Raw genomic sequence first — 10580 nt, 5'->3', positions numbered from 1 at the left:
AAAACCTCAAAGTGATGATACTTTGCCAACTAAATTGCCCCAAATAACAGGAGGATAGAGCTACTCATTCCCACCAATGGCTTGCAATTCCTCCACCACTGTTGTTTCACCTACAAAAACAAAACTCAGCCTAGGTTTAAATGTTGCCTTCACTTACGGACTGTACGTGTTCCAGAAGAGGATTTTTTGTTATGCTTTGTTTTGCTTTCTTTATTTAGCTGTAGTGTGAATTGAACCGAGGGCCTCGTGCATTGTTCAACCATTGACCTGCTTCTCCAGCCCAAGAGATACTGTGTTCAGGTGGATATATAGAAGCTGTGTCCCCACCTGTAGGTGCTCCATTTTTAGTTTTCTTTTCAAAGCTTAAAGAATAGTAGGTTTCCATGTGGATTTTAAAAACATCCTTAGTGTTGGTTATCCCTTCCTATAGCCCCTCCTCTACCCTAACCCAACTCCCTCCCACTTAGTCATCCCCACTCCATGATTCCTCTTTCTCCCTTCATACCTCATGTGCTCTAATGTTCCTTCATCTAAGCTCTTTCTTCCCATCCCTTGCAGACTCTGCTTTGTTCCTGGTTTCTACCTTTACTCTGTTAAGCATACAGCTAGGATTTACATGTGAAAGAGAACATGTGTTATCAATCTCTCTTGGTCTAGGATACCACATTCAGTATAATCACTTCCCATCCATTTACCTGTAAATTTCAGTTGTGCCTTACAGCTGAATAAAATTCCATTGTGCAAATGTGCCAAATTTTCAATATACATCCATTAGTTGATGGTCATCTAGGCATTTTCTATTCCCTAGGTTTTTGTGAATAGAGTAATAATGAATATGAGTAAACAAGTATCTCTGTAATAGGATTAAAAAAATCCTTTGGTTATGTGCCCAGGAGTGATATAGCTCCACAAGAGGGAATCCATGTCTGGTACTATAAACCTGGCTGATAATCCATGGTCTTGGAGGTCATAGGCCCTTGGGGAGAACCTAATACTGTTATTTTGGGAAAGGGGCATAGTATCAAACTGTTTTCTAATACTTGTCCTTATGGCCAGACTAGTACGTCTCTCACCTTTCATCAGAAAAACTGCTTTATGCAGTGGATGGTGGTTAATACTGAGACTTACAACTCATCAAAGCCCAGAGATTAAGTGACTGAATGCTCAGCTATAACCAGGACACCTCTTCCCTCCCAAGATTCAAGACTTTGTCACAAGGGGGGTTGCTCCAAAATAGTGTCCCGGGGACATGACAAGGTTGCTGCACTTGTGGCTTCACAGCAGTTGTGGTTGCCTGCACAAGACTAGTTAAAGCCAGTCAACACTCCAAAAAGGAGGGGGGAGGGACTCAGGAGGCCAGTCCTAACTGAGAAGCTTTTGCCAGGAAATGCCTTTAGAAGGAGGGAGATTAGGTTGTCATTGGTGGTGTGGCCTAGGGTAGCTTGCTCATGCTCCAGTAGATGACCACATATAAATAAATATATGGGAAACACTAATTGTAGTCAGTAGGTTATAAGAGAAAAAGAGGAAGAAGGAATAATGAAGTTGGGAGGTGGAGGGGGCATCCAGGAGGAGTTGATTGCAGGGAATGGCAAATGCATATGATCTATATGCATTGTATTAGTTAATGAAATTACCGAAGGATATATAATAAAAAGTTTAAAAACAGAATATTATTTTAATAACATTTTTAATTTCTTGGAGTTATCATTAATTAATTCTGCATAATTAATATATTTCCTAAAATAATTTCTAAATTTATTTAAAATGTTCAATTTACTGTTATAAACAGTAAGACTATGTTAACACACATTTGCATTAAAAACTACTCCTTAAACTAAAATAAATAGATTCTTAATTGTACATATTCATGCAGCCAAAAAGACTAATGTATAATATTTGATTATTTTATGAAATGGAATGACACTAGTTTTCTATGAACATACATGTTTAGACTAAATAAGCAAGTTGTATATGTAATCTTTGTATTTCTCTGGGCCTTTTTAAAAACCATACTGTCAAACATACCCACAAAGTACAAAGGATAGCATGCTGGTTAAAAATTATTTATATATTCCTCAAATCATATTACCTTGTTGTTGAAGACCTAGGCAACTTTTCATAAATCATTTAACCCCATAAGCTTCAGTTTTTATCAGCTGTAAAATGAGGAGTATGAAAAAAACACCACTATCATGCTGTCAGTGTGAGAAGAGAAAGTTGATATTCTATTTTGTACTGAACCTAATACAAAATACTCAATAGATATTAGCTAATATTATCAGTAATGAACAAAATTTAATATCCACAGTATTATTATTATAAAATGAGTAAATTGCTCAAACAATTCTCTAAAAACTATGAAAGAAATTGCCTTCTAAATGGTGATGTTTATGCTTCCAAATTAGTGCTATTTTCATCACTAGCCACCGAAGTTTTTTTATGCATTGAACAGTGGTGAATGTAAAAACTATACCAGAATGATGGTGAAGTCATTGGTAAGCTGTTCATGTTCCAATAAATAACCCTGAACCAACAGTAATGCAAGCAACCCTAATATAACTTATAAAAAAAAACCAGTTTGTGAGGACTGGACAGTTGGACTGATTGGAAAAGTTGAAGTGAAAGTTCTGCATCCATAAAATTGTTTTAATATGAAGCAAGGGAAAAGGTATGATCACACCATCGGCAGAACACTGTTACAGATTTGCCCAATGTGTATAGGATAAGCATGGCCTCTCTTTTAAAATCCATGCAAATGAAAACCCCCAGATCCTGCCTGATTCCCTCAAATGTACTAGAAAGAAATCAAAATGAGTCAACCTTGAGAATGTTGGTCAGTTCCTCTTTATGACAACTCTTTGTAGCTTATGGTAGGTCTTGAAGCTAATTTTAAAACAAATCAGTGTTTAGTAAGGAGAATCCAATGACTTAGAGACAGCAAATGGAACATTGTTGATAGGATATTCCTTTCAATGATGAAGTTACTATAGCTCTGACAAGATTTATGTAGTTATGCTTCAGAAAAAAAGTTTCTATCCACCTATGTGACGAACTTCTCACTTCAAAAATAAGAACACACACACACACACACACACACACATACACACACACACACACACACACACACACACACATTTCAAACTTATGTATGTGCCATACATAGTCCTGCCACTTCAAGACTCCAATGGGAGAATTGTAATAGATTCTTCTTTTGAGTAGGTGATAAATCATTCATACAATAATGTTTTTGAGCACCAACACAAAGCCAGATCTAGTGATGGGCTACATTAGTGTACAAAAAAGACCAAGTTACTCTTTATGGAAATTAACTTTTACTGTGATAAACAGTAAACCATGAAATTAATAAAGGTGTAACATGTAATACAGTGTTAGGAGCTAGAAAACAATTTACAGAAACTAAATGGGCTGGAAAGTCATAGATGGGATAAGTCGCTGGTATTTCACAACGTTTCAGCAGTGAAAGCTTTCTGATCAAATGACATTTAATAGAAACATAAAAGAAGTGGGAGGTGAAAGAGTGAAGTAAAATGATATGATGGGGAGGACAAACAGAGAACAGCAGGCGTGGAGACCCAGAGGTACTCTGTTGATGTGTGCAAACCACAGCAAGAAGGCAGAAGTGACTGGTGCGGATCTAAGGCCAGAAGATTAGGAAAGGTGCTTTGCAGGGCACTTTGCTTTAAAACACACAATTATCTGTTGACCTCCTGTGAGACTCAAGGGTGAAATGGAACAGCATTTCAAAAAGTCATTGTCATCCCCCTGTCATATCAGGGACAAGTCAAGATGCCCCATGGGTTAAAGGACTTGACACAAAACCCTCATGATTTGATTCTCACCACCGAAAGCAACCGTGTAAGGAGAGAACCAACTTCCCAAACTTGTCCTCTGACCTTGACGTCTTGACATGGGCATCATAGCATATGCATACCTATACACACACACACACACACACACACACACACACACACACACAATTTATATATATACACAATACAATAATAATAAATAAAATTAAATTTAAAAAAAGAAATACGATCTAATCACACACAATCTCCCCCCACCCCCACAAGGCTGAAAGGTCAAGAGGTCATCACAGAAGAGAATCAGGAAGGGCTAGATGTTGGCAAGGACAAGGACCAAAACTGTGTCTTCTGAACATGAGAAAACACGGAACTCATGAGCTCAGAGTAACTGAGGTCGCCTCATAGACTTGGACAAGAGCATTCAAGTTAACACTCAGCTTGGAAGTGGGAAGGGATTGTTAGTTCTTTCCTATAGCTGAAGAGCTACTGACAGTAGATGGCTTTCTCAGGAAGGAAACACAGGTTTTGTTTGTTTGTTTGTTTGTTTGTTTTTGTTTGTTTGTTTGTTTTTTAATTGTGGGCCCTATTTGGTATTTTGAGGTCTAGTTTACTGAGTTCTTTATATATTTTGGAGATCAGTCCTTTTCTCAGATTTGGGGTTGGTGAAGATCTTTTCCCATTCTGTAGGCTGTTGTTTTGTCTTATTTATCATGTCCTTTGCCTTACAGAAGCTTCTCAGTTTCAAGAGGTCCCATTTATTAATTGTTGCTCTCAGTGTCTGTGCTGCTGGTGTTACATTTAGGAAGTGGTCTCCTGTGCCAATTCTAGGCTACTTCCTACTTTCTTCTCTATCAGGTTCAGTGTAGCTGGATTGATGTTGAGATCTTTGATCCACTTGGACTTAAGTTTTGCAGATGGTGAGAGATATGGATCTATTTGCAATCTTCTACATGTTGACATCTAGTTATGCCAGCACCATTTGTTGAAGATGCTTTCTTTTTTCCATTGTACAGTTTGGCTTCTTTGTCAAAAAATCAGGTGTTCATAGGTGTGTGGATTAATGTCAAAGTCTTCAATTCAATTCCATTGGTCCACATGTCAGTTTTTATGCTAATACCAAGCTGTTTTTTATTACTATAGCTTTATAGTAGAGCTTGACTTCAAGGATGTTCATGCCTCCAGAAGTTGCTTTATTGTACAATATTGTTTTAGCTATCCTGGGTATTTTGTTTTTTCATATGAAGTTGAGCATTGTTCTTTCGAGGTCTGTGAAGAATTGTGTTGGGATTTTGATGGGGTTGGTATGAAAAATGAATAAAAAAATGTCTTAAGTAAAAGATTGTGGGCCCTGGTAGGTCAACAAAGTTCCACTGGATGGCCCCATAGATATGGGTACACAAATACATGAGTTATTTTAAAACAATAAAAAGAGAGAGAGAGAAGAGAGTGAGTGAGGGAGGGAGGAAAAATGGAAGAAAGGAAGGAAGGAAGGAAGGAAGGAAGGAAGGAAGGAAGGAAGGAAGGAAGGAAAAAATGGAGGAGGAGGGGAGAGGAGGGGAGAGGAGGGAAGAGGAGGGGAGAGGAGGGAAGAGGAGGGGAGAGGAGGGAAGAGGAGGGGAGAGGAGGGAAGAGGAGGGGAGAGGAGGGAAGAGGAGGGGAGAGGAGGGAAGTATAATATGATCAAAACATATTGCATGCCTAGGTGATATTTTCAAGTAATTAATTAAAATATATTAATTAATTAAAATAAATTGATTAAAATGAGTCATGAAAGAGTGTATAAAGCTAATTGTTGGTTTTGGCTTTCAACTCTGTCATGAATTTTTCATTTTTATTTTCTGGTGGATCAGTGCATTAAGCTATATTTAATAGTGAAAGTGTAAAGCCCAATGTCAAGCTCCACAGCTTAAGAATGGTTGTTCTAACTACATAGAAGTTCATTGAGATAGACAGACTTTGGGTCCAGCCAATCTAACTGTGTGATGTTTTTATCTGTAAGTTCTTTACAATGAAGTCTTAAACTTAAAAAAAAAATTCAAGTAAAAACCAGGCATCGTGACGTGCACTGTAATTCTCGTCCTTGGTCAACTGAGAGAGAGGGATTGTAAGTTTACAGCAAGCCTGTAACTCCACACAAAGAAATCAAGAAAACCTAGGTAGAGATATTAAAGTGTCTCAAATTGGATGTCCCAAAACAAAAGTGATGTGTAAGACATGGTAAGTCTACGGATGAAATTGACAATAGGTTAATGAGACTGAAGATACAGAAATAGAAACTATCTGAAATGAAATGGTAAAATAAAAGAATCCTATAGAAATAAAAAAGCAAGAAATACCATAAACTATATATGGTAGTGAACATCTGTTTCTCCTCACTCAGGAGATAAAGACAAGAGTTCAGGGCCATCCTCTATTACCCATCTAGTTTGAGACTAGCCTAGGCTACATGAGACCCTGAGTCAATACATGCATACATACATACTTTTTTTTACTGTTTAATTGTTTAGTAAAATAATCCCAAAAAATTTATAAAGAAAATCTTATCTTTCAACTATACATGGCAGACAATCTATACTGCCTTTGAGAAAAACGAGTTAGTGGGGAAATTTTCAGAGTTTATGTAGGTTAATATTTGAGGTATCTTATATATTCCAAGTCTATCTTAGGTGTGTGTAGGTATCTAAGACTACATATATACTTCACCTCTCCACCTTTTGCCTTAGTCAATGACCAGCAAAGGGGAAGAGGCACAGCTCCACACTCTTGGCCACAGATGCCTGAGGAGTTCTCTTAGTCCTTTAGGGACCCAAACTCAAATGAAAACAGATCGTTGACTTTGTCACAGGAAGGAATTTCATCATGAGCCAGTATGAAACAGAGTTAGAGTTTATTAAAAGAAATTTTCAACATAGATTTAGGCATAGTTGTCAATGGGGAAAAGGCATTGAGAGAAAGACTAAGGCACACCTCAGAGAATAGCTGTGGGCTTCTGAAAGAAAAGTTATACTTCCTTGCCTAGCAATAGGCACCTATAGGATTTGGGTAGCTTTTGAGTTCCCTTCAAAGGATGACTAAGGAATATAAATGAGGATGTAAGATAGTCCCTGAGGGGCACCTGGAAGGATTGAAATTGCCAGATAAAACTGTACCTAGCATACAGGAAGGCTGGAAGTTAGGCTAGCTTCCCATAAACAAACGTAACTGGTGGAGCATAAGATTCTGAGAAAATATCTGGGAGAAGAGTGAGGCCCAACCCTGGTCATCAACATTTGGATCTGCAGTATGTTCTACTGCTATTTTAGCATTTTGATTTGAAAATATTTCTACATAAAGAAAAATATTGTTTCCATGTGGACAATCTTCACAGAACATGTTAATTGTTCTTGGTTCTTGCCGGAATTCTTGGTTCCTAGCTGCCAAGAAGTTTCCAACAGACTGGTTCTGGGCTCCTCGTCCTCCTCAGGTCTCTGTAAGTTTTCCTTCTTTGACCCTGTCTCATCAGTTCAACTTGTAAAACTGTGTAAAATATTACTCCCATTGGTCATTCATGACTGATGTTGTCCTGATTCCCAAGAGAGTCTTCTGTGTTAAAAAAGCCCCAGAGGTGACAAGCCAGTGGATGTGATTTTTACACTCCGTCCTTCAGCTGCCCCAATGCCTGAAGAGCCAGCACTGAAGTCCTTTGAAAAGTTTCAGTATCAAGCCTTTTCTTATGGAAGAAATGAAGATTCCAGAAGAAATGGGACTTTGCAATATTCAGAGGACTATTTGGTTTTCTCCAAGGATTTTCTTATTAGCAGACACTATATGTATACATTTTATTGACAAATTATTGCACAATTGCCAAATTAATATACCTCTTTCTAATAATTCCCCACAAATAGCAAAAACATTGACTAGTGAGGGGGGTCATCTTACACATAACTTAAGCATGTTTCTGAACAGAGATGATAACTTGCTGGCTGCACATGGACCACCTACCTAATGAGAAAATGAAAGGCACCAGCAGAGAGGAGATAAGGTGACAGACAGACCTTGGGGAAACACCAGTTTGCAGGATGTGAGATCCTACCAAATGTATGATCAGAAGGTCCCATGTTAAACTTCTTGAGCATATAGAGGCGACGGCTCTGGTAAACTGCTGTGGCTCACTTTATGTTTAATCACTGGCGATTGTTTTAATGAGACAGGGTAAACACCCAACTTCAGTGAGCATTCACATTTGAATGTGCTCAAAAACTTTTAAGAGATTTAGACATCAGGAATTCAGAACTGGATAGGAAGAGTCCACCACAGGTGTCAGGGAAAACTCATAGTGTTTTCAGCCCATTTTACCACTCGATCTACTCCTGCCCTCAGTTTCTCCAAGTGCTGATTTTTTTTTTCTCAAGTGGACCCATAAAATAAGAAGGTCGCATATAATCCTATTTATAGGGCTAATTTTCAGGGCTATGTGGACCTAAGTCAGAGTTCACGCAAAACATTTCTAAGATCAAAGTATTAGATTGTTTCTGGTGAAGGTAAGGAACTTCACTTCCAGTTTGTTTAAATGAAGCCAAAGGAAAGAGGAAATTTTTTTGACATTCATTAGGAATCTAAATGGACCAAGGAGGGCTGTAAAATACATTTTATTGGAGCTCATTTAGATTGGAAGCAGAGGAACATCTGTAAGTACTCTGATGGGAACTGTGGAAGAACTTTCTATGTGTAAACTGGGATCTTTGCTTTTAATTATTTGTGTGCATAGACTACTATATTGTGTGTAAAGACTTATTTGGGCACTACCTCTAGGCCACAGCACTCAAATGCAAGCCTGCTCCATTCAGAGCACTTTGCTTGTACTCTGTTATTCAAAATAAGATTTTTTCTATTAAGAAAATTTTTATTCATTTTACATATCAATCACAGATACCCCTCTTACCCTCCTCCTGCTCCCCTGCCCAGCCTTTCCCCCAACCCCCCAACTCATCCCCCATCCCCTCCTCCAAAAGGTAAGGCCTCCCATGGAGAATCAGCAAAGCCTGGTACATTCAGTTGAGGCAGGTCCTCCCCTGCACCAAGGCTGTGTGAGGTGTCCCACCATAGACAATGGGCTCCAAAAAGCCAGCTCATACATCAGAAATTGATCCTGATCCCACTGCCAGGGGCTGCTTAAGCAGACCCAGCTACATAACTGTCTCACTTATGCAGAGGGCCTAGTCCAGTCCCATGGAGGCTCCACAGCCATTGGTCTAAAGGTCATGAGTTCCCACTGGCTTGGTTCAGTTGTCCCTGTAGGTTTCCCCATCATAATATTGATGCTCCTTGCTCATAGAATCCCTCTTTTCTCTCTTCGGCTGAATTCCTGTGTTTGGCTGTGGATCTCTGCATCTGCTTCCATCAGTTACTAGATGAAGGCTCTACAATGACTGGTAGGGTATTCACCAATCTAATTACCAAGGTAGGCCAGCTCAGTCATCCTCTCCACTATTGCTAGTAGGGGAAATAGATGAGATCTCCTGAGTAAACTGAGGGGGGGGTGGCAATAGAGGGTAGGGGATGGGGGGTGAGAACATGAGGAAATGGGATGGTCGAACTGGAACAGGGACGGAGTGAGAGCAATGAAAGAGATATCTAGAGGGAGACACCATGAGGATAGGGAAAAACCTGGTACCAGGGAAGATCCCAGGAATCCACAAAAATGACCCGGCTTAGACTACTAGCAAAACAGGATCTTGAAAGCAAGAGAAGCAAACAGAGGTTGATTTCTCTGCAGCTTTGGTTTGCAGAGGGTCCCCTTTGTGGATTTACTCTCCCGGGTGTGTTTGCCTTCCTGAGTGCACCCAATCACAGCTCAGTGGCGTTGCTCCACACCGCATTCTGAAGGCGTGAGAGCATTGTTTTCCTAAGAACCACACACATGCTAGCTTGTACTGGATTTCTCCTGAAGGAATTTCCACAAAGTGAATATGCCAAGCATTCTTCTGTTTGCAAAGTGAAATCATATGCCATTTAAACTAAACTCTCATGAAGTATTTTGTTCCTCAGGAAGTTGACATCATGATTCCAATATTATAAAATTCCTTTAGTCTCTAATATAACATTGCAGAGGACTTCACAACCTCCACACACTTATTAACCATCTTTCTATATTGTTCCATTGTTTATTGGATGGAAAAACATTTGAAGAATGAAAGGTCATCAAGCTTGAAAAGGCAAGACAGATAATGGCACATACTTCTCTTAGATGTAATTCAAATCCTCACTATTCTTTAGGGGGGCTGGATTCATCTAAATGATTTAGAATTTTTCTACAGGTAATGCTACATAGAAAAGCATCAATATTTTCAGAATAAAGCAAGGATAAAGGCATTCTCATTCCAAATTGAAGACGTTTATCACTTGGATATACTCACTAAACAGCCACTGAAGTCTGAAGTGAGAAGCTCACACAAGACATAGCTAAAATGGGAATAATAATTTGTGAACAGTCATGAGTGATTTTTGCATAGGTTTTTTTAAACTCCATTTAATTTGGAAATAACTTTGACAATTTACTAAATTATGTCTTTCGGTCCCCTCTGCTTAGTGCAACAATTAAGAAAGAAAATTTCAAAAGAACAAGCTTTAAATTGGTCACTCTGGCATGGCAGATTTTATTATGGATGGCTACGTGCTCCTCAGAAAGACACTTCTCGACTCCCTGGGAAGAAAGCATATGACTGAGTTTCAGCAGTTCAGTTTTTACATTAAAATATGGCCAGTGAGGAG

Source organism: Peromyscus leucopus, chromosome 10 (assembly GCF_004664715.2).
Source record: "Peromyscus leucopus breed LL Stock chromosome 10, UCI_PerLeu_2.1, whole genome shotgun sequence".
In the NCBI taxonomy this organism is placed as follows: Eukaryota; Metazoa; Chordata; class Mammalia; order Rodentia; family Cricetidae; genus Peromyscus; species Peromyscus leucopus.
Note: the sequence above shows the minus strand (reverse complement) of the source record.